The following is a 21274-nucleotide window of genomic DNA, read 5'->3' as shown; positions in this document are numbered from 1 at the left end:
TTTATGTCTGCGATGGTCCAACCAATGGCTTCCTTGTACTTTTTCAAAATTCCAACCAACTCTTTTTCTTCTTATTTTGATAGTTTGGTTGAAATTATCATTGGTAATGTCTCTTCCTCTCCAAAATAAACATACTTGAGATGGTCGAGAATAGTTTTCAAGTTAAGAATCGGTGGTTGCACTATGGAAGGAAGGGGTTTTGGATCAGAATTTTTAAGCTTAATGCGGGGTGGTTCAACTCTCATAGGTTGTGCTTTTTCCAAAGAGTTGATTGCTTCAATCAACTCGTCCTCCAAAGTGTACTTCTCAGCTAGATTCTTGATTCTTGTCTCATCAAAATGCTTTCTCAAGATGGTGGTTAGCACATCTTGGCTTGACAACTCAAAACAATCATTAGTACATGAATCAATAACATCTATGAAGTTTAAGGAATGAATATCACTAGGATAATGCATAGCTTCAAAGATATTAAAGTTGATCACCTCACCATCAAACTCCATAGACAAAGTACCATTTGCTACATCTATTTTTGTTTTTGCGGTACTCATGAAAGGTCTCCCCAAAATTATGGAGCTCGATTGTGGGGTGTTGTCATCACCCATATCCAAGACATAAAAATCAGCAGGAAATACAAGTTCATTGACTTGTACTAACACGTCCTCCAATACACGTTTTGGGTGTACTAAAGGTCGGTCGGCAAGCTGAATTATGACTCCGGTTTTTGTTAGAGGTCAAATTCTCATTGTTTTATTGCTTGAATAAGGTTAAAGCATTAATTGATGCCCCAAGATCTAGCATGGCACATGGAATAAAAGGTTACCTATTTTACAAGGAACCGTGAATACACCCGGGTCCTTGCATTTCTTTGGTAGCCGTTTTTGTAACACGGTGGACACATTTTCTCTTACTTTCACCGTTTGATTTCCTTGGAGCTTTTTCTTAGATGTGAAAAGTTCCTTAAGGAACTTAGCATATCTAGGAATTTGTGTAATAACATCTAAAAGAGGAATATCGATTTCAACCTTTCGGAACATTGCCATGATCTCATCGTCTTCCCGCTCTCTCTTTGTGCTTGTTAACCTTGAAGGAAATGGTGCTGGAGTGACTTTCACCTCGGTGTCTATTGGCTTCTTTGACTTTGAAGTCTCTTTCTTTTCATCTTCTTTGACAACTTTCTCTACCTCAACCTCCTTTTCTTCTTCTTATTCATCCGGGATTCTTGGGCCTTCATAGCTTTTTTCACCTCTCAAAGTGCACATGCATTGTGTTTCGGGTCCTTCTCGGTTTGAGATGGTAGCTTGCCTTGTGATTCCATTCTACTCACGGATTGAGCAAGTTGTGACACTTGTTGCTCCAAGATTTTTATGTAAGCTTTAGTTTCTTGTTGGAAGCTTTGCGTGCTAGTAGCAAGGCTTTTGACAATATGCTCCAATGACATGCTCGATGAACCCGTTTGGGGAGGTAGTTGTTGTGGCGGCCTTGGCTGGAAATTTTGAGGTTGAAAAGGCGGCATTTGTTAATGTTGAGGAAATGGTGGTCTTTGTTGATACCTCCCATGTTAATTTCCTCCCCAACCTTGATTGTTGCTCCATCTTTGGTCACCCCGTGGCTGCTCGTATCCTCTTTGATTTGACCCGGAATACCCCCCCCCCTAAGTCATTTGCTTTCGCATAATCTTCTTCTTGAAGTTGAGGGCACATGTCAGTTAGGTGCCCCACTTGAGTACAAATACTGCAAGGGCGGGGTGTAGGTTGCACACCCTTGTCTTTAGCTAGCATCATTACCACTTTTGTAAGCTCGGACAATTGAGCTTCAATTTGAGGAGTTTGGACTTCTTTTACACCTTAGGGTGTACCCGTATACCACCCATCTTCTTGAGAAGTGTGCTTTGAATCTTCAACAATATTCTTTATCAATTCCTAAATTTCTGTTGGGGTCTTATCAACAATAGATCCTCCACGTGAAGCATTAAGAAGCCTCCTTTCCCATGGTAACATGCCTTCACAAAAGTATTGAAGGAGGTTGTATTCAGAAATTCCATGTTTTGGACAACGGGTGCACATGTTCTTGGACCTTACCCAATAGGTATATTGTAACGCCCGCAGATTCGGACTAGTCAATTTAGAGATAATGAGCGTCAAAAACGACTTTTTGATAGAAGATTATTTAGAATGAATAATCTTAACCAAGTTATAGTATATGTCACAAGGGTTCCGTACATATAAAGAACGTTGAAATCCGAGTTATAACGAAGAAGTTATGATCTGTCGAAATTTTACGGCTAAACCGACACGGCACCGCGTAACGTAAAAAGTGAATGTTTGATAAATTACTTTTTAGCCTTAGCGATCTAAACGAAAGTAGTAGTAGATGTTAAACCGAAATCGTGCATATAGAGAACGCCCAAATCTGACTTCGTATGAGGAAGTTATGATTTTTCTAAGATTTAGCATAGCAATACACAACCCGAAATTCGAATTTTAGATCGACTGATTTTTAGCCGACACAATCTAAACGAGAATCGAAGATCTCGTCAATAAGAACTCAACGATATAAAGACAGACGAAAACGGACGTCGGATGACAAAGTTATGAATTTTTAACGGACTTTACCTGTCTAAGCCTGTTAATATATAACTTTAGAAATAAAGTCAAAATTAGCCGACGGAGTCTAAACGAAAGTTGTAGATTACGTCGCCACCTACGCATGGATGTAAAGAACGTCAAAAACGGAGTTCGTATGCGAAAGTTACAAAATTTAGAAGTTGTGTGTATGCTGATGCGAAGAGGGTGACGTGGCCGAATCCTAACCCTTGCTTTCTCCCCACGGTCTCGCATGCAAAGCTTGCAGCTGCCCCTCGTACGAGCAGCGTAACCCTCATACGGGCAGCGTACTCCGAGGGGTTGCCTCTTATTTCAACCGAGATTGTCCAAAAGGGACAATGCTTTATGATTAGTCATACATATGATCTTCCAATTTATCATTAACATCCAACTCTAACTTCTTGCTACATGAACCACCACCTTTTCTATTACTTATATGTCAATTAAAATCAAGAAAAACACCTTCATTTATATCCTCTATTATGATCTTAGATGATGGGAACATGAAATATATATGAACTCTAGTTTGACTGTAACATCCATAAAAATCAAGCCAAATTTGAACTTTTTAAAACATTTAAAATCGTTAAGTTATTACAATTTGTTTTCAAAAAAGTTTAAACATCAGAGTATCCCCAGAATCAAATCATGAAATATAAGGAGGTGCACGATCACGCCTTCACCTTCCCGCGATCATCAGAAGTACTTGAAAAATAATCAACAACTGTAAGCCCGAAGCTTAGTGAGTTCCCCCAAAATACCAATGTCATACAAATATAACCATATCATATAAACAAACACATCATGCATAATGAGCCATCAGTCTGATTGGACCGCCTCACAGGCCATCAGTCTATCTGGACCGCTCTCCGAGCCATCGTCACGTCTGGACCGCCTCTCAGGGCCTTCAGCCTATCCAGACCGCTCGCAGGGCCTTCGGCCTAACTAGTATGCCCTAACCGGGTCTGTAGTCTATCTGGTCCGCCGTGGGTATCTTGGCCTACAGCACAAAGCAGGACCTGCCTCAACCCAATCCCCCAAACCAACAAACATGTGCACATACATATCATACGCTAGCTAGCAAGTACAGATAGTCATACAGATCTAACAAATCACTAACATGGCAACCATCCTATAACCAGGATACCGATCTAACCGATCACTAACATAGCAACCATTCTATAACCAGGATACGGATCTAACAGATCACTAACATAGCAACCATCCTATAACCAGGATACCGATCTAACAGATCACTAACATAGCAACCATCCTATAATCAGGATACAAATCATAAAGGGTCGGCCTTGGTGCCTTAGGCCCTGTTGATATAGTGAGAAGAACTCATCTCACAAGTTGCTCGAAGTGATAAAGTCAAACTCCACCAAATGCAGCTCCAAGTCCAACACCTACATCCACCAATGATCTACTTCCATAAATTCCTAAATTACCAAATTACCCCCAGAAGTCAAAACTGGTCAACCCTTGGTCAAAGTCAACAGTCTATGTTGACCCAACTCGTCGAGTGCAGCTAGCAACTCGTCGAGTTCCTTAAGAACTCAAGAAATCATAAAACCCTAATTGACTCGTCGAGTTTCCAACCAACTCGTCGAGTCTATGCGTGTCCAGATGTCGGGGAAAACCCTAACTAACTCGTCGAGTCTTCTTACTGACTCGCCGAGTTCATGCAGTATCAATACGGGCATTCTTCAACCAACTCGTTGAGTCGGCTATGCGACTCGTCGAGTTCATGCAATCCATTTCTTATCCAGACGTTTTTAAGCCACCCCAAAGCTCCATATTGCAGATCTAACCTCCTAGGGCATGGTTTCCACGTAAAGTTGCAAACTTTACGTACATGCATGGTCCTAAATGCCAAAACAAGGCTAAGGGAAAGGTTTAACCCAAAGAGAAAGGTCCAAGCCTGCTAAATCAGATAACTTTATGGCTATAGGGACTTAGAGAAGTCCAGATCTGAAGTTACAACTTCATATCATGACCAATACCCGAAATGGTTCACATATATTCCAAAATGACCCTAAACTTAAGCATGGAGAGATCTAGCTAGAGGGAAGTCAAGGTAACGACTTGTTACCTTCAAAATGATGCCAAGATGAAGTAGAGTCAGATCCACAAGCTTTTCTTTGCTCCAAGCTCCTTAGACTTCAAGCCTTCTTCACAAACACCACTTTCCAAGCTTCTTCACACACACAAATGGAGGGTATTCGAGATTAGGCTCTTCTGGACTCAAGGGGGACGGTAAGGGAGGCTAATGACCCTTTAAATAGGGTGCAAAACCTCGAAAATTAGGGTTTCATTTTCCATCTCCTACTCGTCGAGTCGGGGTCCTCAGACTCGCCGAGTAGATCCAATAATCCACACGGGCTAACCCGCCTCTACACGACGAGTTGGGGCAACCAACTCGTTGAGTAGGTCCATAAACATGTATATAAGGTTTCAAAACTTATACCTGGGAGTCGGGGTGTTACATTGACCATGCTTAGTGCTTAAATAAATTTCTTTGTTAGTTGCCATATATTTCCCCAACTTGAGGACATCTTGGTCACAACCCAATGACAAATCATCATATGGAAATAAAAAATGGTAGTTGTAACGCCCGTGTTTCTGGGCTAAACATTAATGACGATGTAATAGTCTAGGTCAACCATTGTAACCCATTTTAAAGTAATAAAGATGAATTACTTGAATATTATGTGAATTATGTGCTTTTGTGTGCTTGTTACTTGTTTATAATAATATAATAAATAAATGATAAAAATAAGGGTCAAAAATAAACTGTTAGATAAATCCGATATCTATGAAGGAAGTTGTAGTGGTCGTGACAAGGATTTTGGAGATATAAAGAACGCCGAAATCCGAGTTTAACGAAGAAGTTATGGCCTGTCGAAGTTTCGCGACAAAACCGACACGACACTGGGTGACGTAAATAGTGAATTTACGATAGATTACTTTTTAGCCCTAACAATCTGAACGAAAGTCGTAGTGTTCATTAAACCGAGAGCGTGCATAAAAAGAACGCCCAAATCTGACTTCGTATGAGGAAGTTATGATTTTTCTAAGTTTCGGATCGGCAGTGCACAGCTTAAAGTTCGAATATTAGATCGGTTGATTTTTAGCCTGCACAACCTAAACGAGAATTGAAAATCTCATTAATAGTAGCGCGACGGTAAAAAGACAGACGAAAACGGACATCGGATGAAGAAGTTCTGAAATTTTAACAGGCTTTATTGTCCCGGTCTGTTAAAGAATATAAAATTTAAAATCGGTCGAGAATTAGCCAACAAAGTCTAAACGAAAGTTGTAGAGTACGGTCCCAGTTACGCGTGAATATAAAGAGCATCGAAAACGGAACTCGTATGCGAGAGTTATGATTTTTAGAAGTTGGGAAGGAAATTTGCGAGCCTGGTCCGAAGGGGAACGCCCCGCGCAAGGAGAGGGAACGCCCCGCGTTCTCGCAGCACCTGGTCTCGGATCGGCCGTGATGACCCAGCAGACTTCGGACACCTGTCTTGTACGAACGCGCAGCCTAGGCCGGAGCGCCCTGCGTCCGAGGTACGCCCAGAGTACCCTCGCAGGAACACCCCGCGTAGCCAGCAGCCTCTCGGCTATAAATAGGGTGCGAGCCAGCCCGCATTTTTCAAACTTTTTCAACTATCTTTCACTCTCTACTCTCTCTCTAGTCTTCCAAAACAACCCTGAAGCCTAGGAAACCTCCCTAGCATTAGAAGAAAGCCCCGGAGAGCCCGGAGTCTCCGAGAAAAAGAGTTTTTCGGTTCGAAACTCTGCCCGTGCAGAGCCCGGTTTTCAAGAAAACTTTCCGGTTTCGTCAAAGGAGATTATTCTAAGAAGCGAAGTGCTGTCCGAATCACTTCTTATCAGGTGAGTGTGTAGTCACTTTCATCTTACACATAGATATGAAGTATTTTATATAAATTACGTGCTATGTCTATGTATATATTATCTGTTTACTTGGGATCTATGATGGATGACAGATATGAACCTCTTCCTTTTCAGATCTGAACTTTTTCCTTCAGATCTAGACTTTATCTTTCAAATCTAAACTTTTCTTCCAAATCTGAACTTTTTCCTTAAGATCTAGACTTTCACACTTTAGATCTGGACTTTCTCACTTCAAATTTAAACTTTTTCAGATCTAAACTGTATATGTATGTTTTATGCTTTGAGATCTATGCTGTATGAAAGATTTAAACTTTGTTTTCCAGATCTGAACTGTATATGCATTTTATATCTTCAAATATGTTGGGTAAAACATGGGTAGATGAAATAGTTGGTGTGTAATGCAATAAAATGATGAGAGGCATCGATGTTGACGTTGATCCAGTCATCTAGCGGAGTATGGATGACGACCACAGACTTTTCTAGGAAGTCCAGTGGAACGCTAGCAGGCTCACAACCTGTAGGTGTTTGTGAACGATATGTTTACTGGTGTATTCCATCCCTCCATGGTTGCATTACAGACGCATATGGCTGAGGAATCCCCTTAGCAGTAATGTTCATCCCGATGAAATTCCTTAGGAAAGGGCCCTTATGATAGATGCTTTAGGGACGTAAGGTGAGGATAACGAGAACGGGTAATCGGGTTTAATGATTGTTGAAAATAATAAACTTATTTATTATGGGTTGAAAACCTTATATGCTCACCAGACTTCCCAGCCTGACCCACTATGTTGTTTTGAGGCCAGATTGTGTTTGTGGTCTATGTTGTTTTTGGTTTATGCTTATGATTTGTATCGATGATTGACATCCCGAGTTTTTATAATTTAATGAAAATACATTTCTTTAAGAAATGCTTTGATAAATTTTTATCATATTTTGTTTTGGGAACAAATTCCGCAACACTTTTCTTAAGAAGTTACTCTGATTTTTATTAAAAAGCATAAACGAAATCGGTCTTTTATGACCGTAAAAATGGGGATCACAGTTGATATCAGAGCATTAGTTTAAGCGAACTAGGAATTTGTAGGATTTCCAGACTTAAACTTAGAATGCTAAGCGGTGATCGTGAGAAGAGTGTCTTCCATATTTTAGACACGAGCACTAGTTTATTTTAGGAAAGATGCCTAAAATGCTTTTATGTGCTAAATGCTTTATGTTTGCCTTGTATGCTATTATTTGTTCGGATCTATGGTTTGTTGCCGACCGGATCTGGAAACCTTATGTGTTTAGGATTCTCAGCGTTCGAATACGATATTAGAACTAGCATGCAACGTTTCAGAGTGATAAGGGGAATTTAAACGTCTATCGTGAATAAAGATCTAAATTCACCTAATTTGGTGAATATATCGAAATGGCAAGAACCCGAAGTGGAGCTGGAGACGCAAATGGAAACAGGAATCAACGACCTCAACCCCAAGTGATTGAACAGGTTCTGATAGTAGAAGCTGCACCTGAGCCAGTCACAATGGCTGGAGTTCAAGCCATGATTCGGGCTATGATGGCTGAACAGAGGGAAGAAATTAGACAACTGTTGCTGAATAACAGAAATGAACCTTCAATGCCTGTTGAACAACCAGAACCGAATGATGGAGAGTCTGAAGAAGGGAATAATAGCCGCACTGTCAGTCAAGTGGAACCCCCAGTGGTGAGAAGGAATGACCCGGAGAGGGAAATCGACCGAGATGGACGTATGTATAAGAACTTCTTGGGTGCCAAACCACCAAGTCTTTCCGGAAACCCAAAGCCTGTGGAGATTATGGACTAGATCTCCGAAATGGAGATGGTATTTGAAAGCTGCAACTGTAGCGATAAGCAGAAAACCGTCTTTGCGGTTCGACAACTAAAGACCGGAGTCTTGAGCTGGTGGAAATTGTTGGCGGATACGATGCCACAAGGAGAAGCTTTGAAGATGTCTTGGGAAGCATTCATGGAACAGTTGAAGATGCAGTACTGCTCCGAGATAGATCTGATAGATCTAAACAACGAGTTCCAGAACTTGAAGAAGGGGAAAATGAGCATTGATGACTATGCTACTGCGTTCACTGAGAAGATGAAGCTATTTCTTTACTTGGTGCCGAATGAACTCGCCAAGATAGAGAAATTTGCTAACGGATTGCCATCAGACTTTGGCCCAACAGTCAAAATGGCAAGCACGTTAAAGGCAGCCGTTAGAGCAGCCAAGAATGTTGAGACCCAGCTAAAAGAAAAGGGGTCTGGATAAAACTGAGGTGGGTGAGAAGAGGAAGTTCGAGGGATCTTCGAGATTCAACAAGAAAAGTAAATCCTCGAAGTCTGGTTCGAGAGGAGGAGGAGGCGGAGCGAAATGGTGCGAAAAGTGCAAAAAGAAACATCATGGGAAGTGTGACGGGGAGGTCACTTGTTTTAAATGTGGGAAGCCTGGGCACTATGCCAACGAGTGCACGTTCAACAAGAAAGTTTGCTATGGTTGTAATGAGGAATGGCACCTTTTGAGGGACTGCCCGAAGAAGAAGGAGACAGCAAGGCCTAATGTGATGGGTTATAAGAACTACAACATTCCTATGGTGTACATGCAAACCCTAAAGCTTTGGATCTAGTTTGTCTAATGAACATGCAATAATCATCCAAAGCCATAAGCCCTAGATCTAGCATGTGATAATCAAATAACATATGAATTAGGGTTTAGATATTACCTTGATTGTTATGTAGCAATAACAATCTCAATTCCTTCTTGTAATTGGATTCTGAAAGCTTAGTGTCACAAATGTCACACCTCTAATGGAGTCACAAACACCCTAAGCAATAAGGATGAAGAAGGAAGAGAGAGAGGACACCAAAAACGTCTAGAAACCCTAAGGAATCAGTTTGCCACGTTTTTGGTGCCCTATGGGTCCTTAAATATGTGAGGCTATTAGGGTTTTGAACTAGTAAACCCTAATCTGACTGCTTAGGCCCTAAGCAGCCCATGGACTCCTCCTTTAGAGGCATTGGACGAATTCTAATGGGTTTCCCCATAGATTTCGTCCACTCCATCCTCTATGGAGTCCATTAGCCCAATATCCAACTATCACACAATTGACAATTCTAGTCCCCTTTATTTAATTAATGTCTTTTAGCCACAAAATTAATTCTGATTAATTCTTGACTATTATTAATTAAATAATATGATTTCTCTCTTAATATATTATTCATATAATATATTAATAAATCATAATTAATCTCTTTCTCCATAAATCATCCTATCAAGTTGCTTTGGTGAAGGCAACCCAAAAGGACCATGCTCGCAATCGGGTCAAGTACATACCAAAATAGTTATGGGCTTAGACACTAATCCAACATAATGTCCCACTGAAGCCAAAAGCCAGAGCTTTCCAGATGACACTCGAAGCCGCGAAGGATACAACGGATGTCGCTTCAGGTACCTTTCTTGTAAATGGATTGCCTGCCAATATATTGTTTGATTCTGGAGCAAATTACTCCTTTATATCACATAAATTTGGTGGAAGACTAGCATTGCCTATAGAAAAACTTGATGATGCCATAGTTGTAGAAGTTGTCAGTGGAAAATTCATACCTGTTAGCGATTGCATTAGGAATATCGCCATCGACTTAAACGGAAACGAATTCCACGAGGAGCTGTTACCTATTGAGCTGAATGGTTTCGATATCGTACTGGGAATGGATTGACTTAGCGCCAATGATGCCAAGATACTGTGCAAGAAGAAGATAGTAAGAGTAAACCCGCCTGGAAAAGAGTCAGTTGTGGTGTATGAGGACAAACGCAGAGTAAATTCTGGAATCATCTCCCTGATGAAAGCCATAAAATGTTTGTCTAAGGGATGCACATCATACTTGGCCTTTGTGATCGATGCTAAGAAGGAGAAAAAGGAAATGCAAAATAAACCAGTGGTGTGTGATTATTCAGAAGTCTTTCCCGAAGATCTTCCTGGATTGCCCCGTGATAGACAAGTAGAGTTTCGAAAAGACTTGTTACCAGGAACGACACCAATAGCAAAAGCACCATACCGTTTAGCACCGACGGAGATGAAGGAGCTTATGACGCAACTTCAGGAGTTGTTGGACAATGGTTTCATTAGACCAAGTTCATCACCCTGGGGAGCTCCGGTGTTATTCGTGAAGAAAAAAGATGGAAGCATGAGGATGTGCATAGATTACAGAGAGCTGAACAAGGCAACGGTGAAGAACAAGTACCCATTGCCAAGGATTGATGACATGTTCGATCAGCTGCAAGGTTCGAACTATTTCTCGAAGATCGATCTTAGGTCAGGATATCATCAGCTGAAGGTGCGAGAACAATATATTGAGAAAACCGCCTTTAGAACAAGATATGGACACTATGAGTTCTTGTTATATTGTTTGGACTAACCAATGCTCCTGCAGCATTCATGGATTTGATGAACAGGGTTTGTAAACCATTTCTCGATAAATCCATAATAGTGTTCATAGATGACATTCTGGTTTACTAAAAAAGCCAGCAGGAGCATGGCAAGCACCTGCGAGAAGTGTTAGAAGTTCTGAAGAAGGAGAAGTTGTACGCTAAGTTCTTCAAATGCGATTTTTGGATTCGAGAAGTCCAATTCTTGGGTCATGTGGTTAACCAAGAAGGGATCATGGTTGACCCAGCAAAGATTAAAGCTGTAATGAAGTGGGAACGACCGAAAAGTCCCACGGAGATCCAAAGCTTTCTGGGATTAGCTGGATATTACCGAAGATTTATCCAAGGTTTTTCTTCGATAGCTGCTCCATTGACAGCTTTGACCCATAAATGAGCCACTTATACTTGGAGTGAGAAACACGAGGAAGCATTCGAGAAGCTAAAGAAGAAGTTGTGTGAAGCACCGATTCTTTCTCTGCCCAAGGGAGTTGAAGACTTCGCAGTTTATAGCGATGCATCTGGAGTTGGGTTAGGTTGTGTTCTGACCCAAAGGGATAAGGTGATAGCATATGCATCGAGACAATTGAAAGAACATAAAAAGAACTACCCCACTCATGATCTGGAGTTGGCAGCGGTAGTATTTGCACTAAAGATATGGAGACATTATCTTTACGGCACGAAGTGCAAGCTTTTCACTGATCATAAGAGTCTTCAGTATCTCTTTGATCAAAAAGAGTTGAATATGAGACAATGACGCTGGCTAGGGTTGCTTAAAGATTACGATTGCGAGATACTTTACCACCCCGGTAAAGCAAATGTCGTAGCTGATGCTTTGAGCCAAAAAGTGAGCCTTGAAAGGAAAAGGCCAAGTACATTAAGAATTAAAGTTGTCTCAACAATTGTGGAAAGCATCAAGAAAGCTCAGGAAGAAGCTTCAGAGAAAAATTACCGAAAGGAAGAGCGTTTAGGCAAAACGCTAGTGTTCGGTACAAACAATCAAGGATTGAAGATATTCCAAGATAGGATTTGGGTACCTAAAACGGGAGGAATAAGAGATCTTTTGATGGAAGAAGCTCACAAGACCATGTACTCGATTCATCATGGCAGCACAAAAATGTATAGGGATCTGAAACCCTACTACCGGTGGCCGAAGATGAAGCTCGATGTTCCAAAGTATGTGGCGGAGTGTGTGACATGTGTGAGAGTAAAGGCACAACATCAGAAACTGTATGGGAGTTTAGAACCTTTACCTGCTCCCATGGGTAAATGGGAAGACATTACCATGGATTTTGTCACTAAACTGCCCAGAATGAAGGATGGTCACGACATGATTTGGGTGGTTGTTGATCGGTTCACTAAGAGTGCACACTTCATAGCAGCTAATGAAATATGGTCTATGGATAAGCTTGCCAATGCTTTCGTGAAGGAGGTAGTAAGACTTCATGGTGTTCCTTTAACGATTGTATCAGATCGTGATAGTCGTTTCACGTCAAGGTTCTGAAGAAGTCTACAAGAGGAATTGGGTACAAAATTGTGTTTAAGTACAGCTTACCATCCGCAGACCGATGGTCAGAACGAAAGAACGATCCAAATGTTGGAGGATATGCTAAGAGCATGTACCCTGGAATTTCAAGGTAACTGGGATGAGCATTTACCTCTAGTAGAATTTTCCTACAACAATAGTTACCATTCGAGCATCAAGATGGCACCTTATCAAGCCTTATATGGACAAAAGTGTCGTACGCCATCTTGTTGGCTTGAAGCCGGAGAAAAACAATTTATGGGCCCCGACATAGTCCATAAGACTGCTGAAAAGCTGAAAGTAATTAGGGAAAGGATGTTAGCAGCTCAGGATCGTTAGAAGAGCTATGCTGATAAGAAGAGACGACCGATGACATTCGAAGTTGGGGATTCAGTTTTGCTCAAAGTCTCACCGTGGAAGGGACTTATAAGATTTGGGAAACGAGGAAAGTTGAGTCCAATGTTTATTGTACCGTTCAAAGTTCTTTAGAGGATTGGGAACCAAACTTACAAGCTAGAACTACCAGAAGAACTAGAGGGTATTCATAACACATTTCATGTGTGTTATTTGAGGAAGTTCACGGGAGAAGTTCCCGACATAATTCCAATTTCAGAGTTAAGGATGGATGAGAATAAGAGGCTAATCGAAGAGCCCGAGGCGAACGCTTCCTCGTGTTTCTCACTCCAAGTATAAGTGGCTCATTTATGGGTCAAAGCTGTCAATGGAGCAGCTATCGAAGAAAAACCTTGGATAAATCTTCGGTAATATCCAGCTAATCCCAGAAAGCTTTGGATCTCCGTGGGACTTTTCGGTCGTTCCCACTTCATTACAGCTTTAATCTTTGCTGGGTCAACCATGATCCCTTCTTGGTTAACCACATGACCCAAGAATTGGACTTCTCAAATCCAAAAATCGCATTTGAAGAACTTAGCGTACAACTTCTCCTTCTTCAGAACTTCTAACACTTATCGCAGGTGCTTGCCATGCTCCTGCTGGCTTTTTTAGTAAACCAGAATGTCATCTATGAACACTATTATGGATTTATCGAGAAATGGTTTACAAACCCTGTTCATCAAATCCATGAATGCTGCAGGAGCATTGGTTAGTCCAAACAACATAACAAGAACTCATAGTGTCCATATCTTGTTCTGGGGAGTTGAAGACTTCGCAGTTTATAGCGATGCATCTAGAGTTGGGTTAGGTTGTGTTCTGACCCAAAGGGATAAGGTGATAGCATATGCATCGAGACAATTGAAAGAACATAAAAAGAACTACCCCACTCATGATCTGGAGTTGGCAGCGGTAGTATTTGCACTAAAGATATGGAGACATTATCTTTACGGCACGAAGTGCAAGCTTTTCACTGATCATAAGAGTCTTCAGTATCTCTTTGATCAAAAAGAGTTGAATATGAGACAATGACGCTGGCTAGGGTTGCTTAAAGATTACGATTGCGAGATACTTTACCACCCCGGTAAAGCAAATGTCGTAGCTGATGCTTTGAGCCAAAAAGTGAGCCTTGAAAGGAAAAGGCCAAGTACATTAAGAATTAAAGTTGTCTCAACAATTGTGGAAAGCATCAAGAAAGCTCAGGAAGAAGCTTCAGAGAAAAATTACCGAAAGGAAGAGCGTTTAGGCAAAACGCTAGTGTTCGGTACAAACAATCAAGGATTGAAGATATTCCAAGATAGGATTTGGGTACCTAAAACGGGAGGAATAAGAGATCTTTTGATGGAAGAAGCTCACAAGACCATGTACTCGATTCATCATGGCAGCACAAAAATGTATAGGGATCTGAAACCCTACTACCGGTGGCCGAAGATGAAGCTCGATGTTCCAAAGTATGTGGCGGAGTGTGTGACATGTGTGAGAGTAAAGGCACAACATCAGAAACTGTATGGGAGTTTAGAACCTTTACCTGCTCCCATGGGTAAATGGGAAGACATTACCATGGATTTTGTCACTAAACTGCCCAGAATGAAGGATGGTCACGACATGATTTGGGTGGTTGTTGATCGGTTCACTAAGAGTGCACACTTCATAGCAGCTAATGAAATATGGTCTATGGATAAGCTTGCCAATGCTTTCGTGAAGGAGGTAGTAAGACTTCATGGTGTTCCTTTAACGATTGTATCAGATCGTGATAGTCGTTTCACGTCAAGGTTCTGAAGAAGTCTACAAGAGGAATTGGGTACAAAATTGTGTTTAAGTACAGCTTACCATCCGCAGACCGATGGTCAGAACGAAAGAACGATCCAAATGTTGGAGGATATGCTAAGAGCATGTACCTTGGAATTTCAAGGTAACTGGGATGAGCATTTACCTCTAGTAGAATTTTCCTACAACAATAGTTACCATTCGAGCATCAAGATGGCACCTTATCAAGCCTTATATGGACAAAAGTGTCGTACGCCATCTTGTTGGCTTGAAGCCGGAGAAAAACAATTTATGGGCCCCGACATAGTCCATAAGACTGCTGAAAAGCTGAAAGTAATTAGGGAAAGGATGTTAGCAGCTCAGGATCGTTAGAAGAGCTATGCTGATAAGAAGAGACGACCGATGACATTCGAAGTTGGGGATTCAGTTTTGCTCAAAGTCTCACCGTGGAAGGGACTTATAAGATTTGGGAAACGAGGAAAGTTGAGTCCAATGTTTATTGTACCGTTCAAAGTTCTTTAGAGGATTGGGAACCAAACTTACAAGCTAGAACTACCAGAAGAACTAGAGGGTATTCATAACACATTTCATGTGTGTTATTTGAGGAAGTTCACGGGAGAAGTTCCCGACATAATTCCAATTTCAGAGTTAAGGATGGATGAGAATAAGAGGCTAATCGAAGAGCCCGAGGCGATTGTTGACCGTAAGACGAAGAAGTTGCGACGCAAGATGGTCGACTTAGTGCTTGTGCGATGGAAACATTCGAATGGGCCAAATCTCACCTGGGAAACGGAGAGTGACATGATGAGACGCTATCCGCATTTGTTGCTGATGCATGATTCCGGGACGGAATCATCCTAAGGGGGAGAGAATTGTAACGCTCATGTTTCTGTACTAAGCATTAATGACGATGTAATAGTCTAGGTCAACCATTGTAACCCATTTTAAAGTAATAAAGATGAATTACTTGAATATTATGTGAATTATGTGCTTTTGTGTGCTTGTTACTTGTTTATAATAATATAATAAATAAATGATAAAATAAGTGTCAAAAATAAAATGTTAGATAAACTTGATATCTATGAAGGAAGTTGTAGTGGTCGTGACAAGGATTTCGGAGATATAAAGAACGCCGAAATCCGAGTTTTAACGAAGAAGTTATGGTCTGTCGAAGTTTCGCGACAGAACCGGCACAACACTGCGTGACGTAAATAGTGAATTTACGATAGAGGACTTTTGAGCCCTAACAATCTGAACGAAAGTCGTAGTGTTCATTAAACCGAGAGTGTGCATAAAAAGAACGCCCAAATCTGACTTCGTATGAGGAAGTTATGATTTTTCTAAGTTTCGGATCGGCAGTGCACAGCCCGAAGTTCGAATATTAGATCGGTCGATTTTTAGCCGACACAACCTAAACGAGAATCGAAGATCTCATTAATAGTAGCGCAACGGTAAAAAGACAGACAAAAACGGACATCGGATGAAGAAGTTATGAAATTTTAACAGGCTTTATTGTCCCGGTCTGTTAAAGAGTATAAAATTTAAAATCGGTCGAGAATTAGCCAACAAAGTCTAACCGAAAGTTGTAGAGTACGGTCCCACCTACGCGTGGACATAAAGAACGTCGAAAACAGAACTCGTATACGAGAGTTATGATTTTTAGAAGTTGGGAAGGAAATTTGCAAGTTTGGTCCGAAGGGGAACGCCCCGCGCAAGGAGAGGGAACACCCCACGTTCTCGCAGCACTTGGTCTCGGATCGACCACGATGACCCAGCAGACTTCGGACACCTGTCTTGTACGAACGCGCAGCGTAGGCCGGAGCACCCTGAGTCCGAGGTACGCTCAACGTACCCTCGCAGGAACGCCCCGCGTAGCCAGCAGCGTCTCGGCTATAAATAGGGTGCGAGCCAGCCCGCATTTTTCACACTTTTTCAACTATCTTTCACTCTCTACTCTCTCTCTAGTCTTCCAAAACACCCCCGAAGCCTAGGAACCCTCCCTAGCATTAGAAGAAAGCCCCGGAGAGCCCGGAGTCTCCGAGAAAAAGAGTTTTTCGATTCAAAACTCTGCGTGTGCAGAGCCCGGTTTTCAAGCAAACTTTCCGGTTTCGTCAAAGGAGATTATTCTAAGAAGCGAAGTGTTGTCCGAATCACTCCTTATCAGGTGAGTGTGTAGTCACTTTCATCTTACACATAGATATGAAGTATTTTATATAAATTATGTGTTATGTGTATGTATATATTATTTGCTTACTTGGGATCTATGCTGGATGACAGATCTGAACCTCTTCCTTTTCAGATCTGAACTTTTTCCTTCGGATCTAGACTTTATCTTTCAAATCTAAACTTTTCTTCCAGATCTGAACCTTTTTCCTTAAGATCTAGACTTTCACACTTTAGATCTGGACTTTCTCACTTCAAATCTAAACTTTTTCAGTTCTAAACTGTATATGTATGTTTTATACTTTGAGATCTATGCTGTATGAAAGATTTAAACTTTGTTTTCCAAATCTGAACTGTATATGCATTTTATATCTACAAATATGTTGGGTAAAACATGGGTAGATGAAATAGTTGGTGTGTAATGAAATAAAATGATGAGAGGCCTCGATGTTGACGTTGCTCCAGTCATCTAGCGGAGTATGGATGACGACCACAAACTTTTCTAGGAGTCCAGTGGAACGCTAGCAGGCTCGCAACCTATAGGTGTTTGTGAACGATGTGTTCACCGGTGTACTCCATCCCCCCATGGTTGCCTTACGGACGCATATGGCTGAGGAATCCCCTTAGCAGTAATCTCCATCCCGATGAAATTCCTTAGGATAGGTCCCTTATGATAGATGCTTTAGGGACGTAAGGTGAGGATAACGTGAACGGGTAATCAAGTTTAATGATTGTTGAAAATAATAAACTTATTTATTGTGGGTTGAAAACCCTATATGCTCACCAGGCTCCCCAGCCTGACCCACTCAGTTGCTTGTATTACAGGTAGTGGCAAAAGCATAGTTGGATGACTTGACGAGAGATTATGGATTTTAGGCCAGTAGAAAATAAATGGAATGTTGTAAGGCCTATGTTGTTTTGAGGCCAAATTGTGTTTGTGGTCTATGATGTTTTTGGTTTATGCTTATGATCTATATCGATGATTGACATCCCGAGTTTTTGTAATGTAATGAAAATACATTTCTTTAAGAAATGTTTTGATAAATTTTTATCATATTTTGTTTTGTGAACAAATTCCGCAACACTTTTCTTAAGAAGTTACTCTGATTTTTATTAAAAATAATAAACGAAATCGGTCTTTTCTGGCCGTAAAAATAAGGATGTCACAGTAGTAAATGGTTTCACCATTCACATACCCTAATTCTTAGACCATTGCATCAAGTTCATGGTATGGGAATACATCTAAGTCCACATGAGTAATATAATCAACCTTATCAACCAAGTAAATTCGTCCATGATATCTTGTAAACAACCCTACATGATGCACTTTCATGTAAGGCATTCCATTTCTATAATAAAAAACATAGTTTTTTTCTTCAAAAAACCCATAATTGTTAACCAAAATTGTTTAATATGTTTGTATTTCTGAAAAAATTTCCATACTGTACAAATGATTCAAGTCATCCTTCACATTCCTTGCACGAATTGTCCAAACAGTCAACACCATTGTTGTGAATTCTGCCTGTAAACCTTGTTTATTGATAATTATTTTCGAAAAACTCTTTCTTTTGCTTAATTGTGAGAACGTTTGAAGAATACATAGTATTGGGATGTGTAAAGAAGATGGAAGGACAAATCTCATAAAATGCGCTGAGATGGCGAGGAGAAGGTGAAATGATGAATTTTCCCCTCATGTGAGGGGCACGTGGGTGTAACTCCCTGTTCCGAATCGATTCCTAGTTCGAGGTTGTGGCCCGAAGATCGGTTATCATAAGGCTTAGGGCCTTTGAGAAGGTGAGATCTAGGCCCATTTGAATGCAAGTGATGTAATTTGGATGATCAGGGTTTTCGGTTTGTGTTTTGGAGCCAAGGGTATAATCGTAATTTGTTAACTCGGTCCTTTAGGAATTTTGGGTTCTTGTTCAGGAAGTTTAAGGCGAGGATGAGTTGATAGAATCATAGGGCTTCTCGTCAACTTTGTGTGGGTATAAAGTTCGTTGGAAACGGACTTAGGATGAAGGAGTTAGGGTCGAGTGAAGTTTCTAAGTGTTGGAAGGCCATCTAGTACGCGGGGCGTACTAGATGTGTACACGGGGGTAGCGAGTAAAGTGGTCGCGAGTGGTCTTTAAGTAAGCCGGGTGTACTAACGTGTACGCTGGGCGTACTCCCTTCAGGCATAAAACCCTAATTTTGGTCCTTGACCCTATTTACACCTGATTTCCTTCATGAGCCTCGTCTTTTATCAGCCTCTAAGCCTCCTAAACCCTAATAGTCGACCTCTAGCCTTTAGCTTAGAGCTTTTAAGCCATTGTGAAGAATCTTGGAGTATTTTTGTGCACTTTGAAGAGTTTAAGCTTGTTGGAGAATCATCATGTGGAGGGGAACTTGTAGATCCAGAAGTTTATCATATTTTGCAATCCATTGAAGGAAAAAGCTTTGATCTTGTCTACTCATTTCATATATCTTCTCTTGGGGTTGTTTATGGTCATTTTTAGCCTCTTTTGGTGGTCCTTATGAGCTAAGGTTGTTTCAGAGGTTTGGTCTTGTGGATCTGGACGTTTTAGGTGTCCTAAAGGCATAAAAATATGATATTTATGGTTTATTTGGACTCATGCATGTGTTAAGACCCTTCATTAAGCACTTTTGAGCTCTAGAGTCCCATTAAGCCATACATGCAAGTAAAGTTGTCAACTTTACGTGATAAGTCATCTGTGGGAATCAGATCTGAGAGTTTGGAGCAAGGACATAAGTGATTAAGTGCTTTTTAGAGTGGTTGGGGAGTCAAAGGAGTACGATGGGCGTACCCATGTGGTACGTTGCGCGTACTAGCCCCAAAGGGTGTACGTTGGGTGTACCAACTGAGTACGCGAGGCGTACTCGGCCAGGTTGAGACCTCTTGAATTGTTGACCTTTTTGGACATTTGACCATTGACCAGGAGTTGATTAGGGTTGACCATTCGATAATTTGGGCCTTTTAGGATATTGGGCCTTCTCAGGTTAGGTTCATGATGGTTTTGGGCCCAATTTGGATATTCGGGCCTTGTTGGGCCTTGTGGTGTCATTTTGGGTTTAGGCTATCTTTTGGGTTTGGCTACTTGGAGCATTGTTGGGCCATCTGAGAACAAGTGTTTTGGATTAAGGAAAAGTTAGTGGAGTTTAGTGTAAGGTCCATGTAAGGGTTTGGGCCCAATTTGGAAAATTGGGCCATAAGTGGACTTTGGATGATCATTGGTTGTGGCCTTTATGATTGAGAGTTTGGGCCTTAGTCTTGGACCAAACTGGGTGAAGGGTAAGATGGTATTTTTACCCCATATAGGTATTATTGTATTAGGTTTGGAATCCAATGGTTAATTGTGTTGGGTCTAATTGTGTTGCGTCATGGGCTTATGTTTGTATCCGGATTGGGCCTGTCCATCCGTGATTAGCTACTAGGGTTAGACTATAAATAATGTATGCATGTATGCATTAAAAGGTTAACGTTCTTGATTATCGATTATTGTTTTTGTAACCCTAAACACCTCTACAGTCGAAGTTCTTAATCGAGCTCTTCTGAGGTGTTAAAGCATTAATCATACGACATATTCAAAGCCATTCTTGTGTTCATAATTACGTTCTTGATTGTTTGTCTGCATAGAATCTATCGATCCTAATTGAACATTGTTTCAACAATTGGTATCAGAGCAGGAGACTGTGTGATCAATACACATTCCTTCTGTATTCAGAATTCTTTAGGGTTTCCGCTTTTATCATATAAATAGAAGTCGTCTTCTTTATATCGACGGCAAATCTGTTTCTGATAAAACCCTAATCTCAAGTTTACAGGTCTGATTCTAGCAGCTCACCATGTCTCATGAAGATTCACAAACAAATCCCATCAACATCTCAAACAGCATTGGATCCACTACCAGGATTCCCATTCTTTACACTCAAGACTATGAAGTATGGGCGCATCACTTTGAAGATTACGTGGTTGGATCTGAAGACAATGGACATCTCATCTGGGAGGCTATCACGCTTGGGCCGTTTGTTCACTCAGGAACGAACACAACAGTTAAGTCCCAAAAGGAATATAACAAGCTGGTGGCGGATGTAGAGAAGATGCCACAGGATGAGAAAGACAAGTTGCTGTGTAATGTGAAGGCCATGAGAATGATCAGATTCGCATTGCAATCTGACACTTTTCGGTTGGTTGGTTCATGCACGACGGCCAAAGATATCTGGGATAGGTTGAAAGAACTTTATTCAACCGATGAAGATCTAGAACACTCCATTCAAACCTTGCTGATGTCAGAATTTGGAGTTTTCGAACAGAAACCAGAAGAAAAACTCATACAAACTTTCGATCGGTTCAATCATCTCCTAAGTAAGATGATCAAGCATGGAATAGAAAGAAAGTTGATCGAGCAGAAGGTGACCTTCATGAACGGTCTGAGACCAGAATGGATGGCTGTGGTTTCAACCGTGAAAGCACATGAA

The sequence above is a fragment of the Lactuca virosa genome, chromosome 5, assembly GCF_052849685.1.
Source record: "Lactuca virosa cultivar CGN04683 chromosome 5, Lactuca_virosa_CGN04683_v6, whole genome shotgun sequence".
Lineage (NCBI taxonomy): Eukaryota > Viridiplantae > Streptophyta > Magnoliopsida > Asterales > Asteraceae > Lactuca > Lactuca virosa.
The sequence above is the reverse complement of the archived record's forward strand: the minus strand, read 5'-3'. Positions refer to the sequence as shown.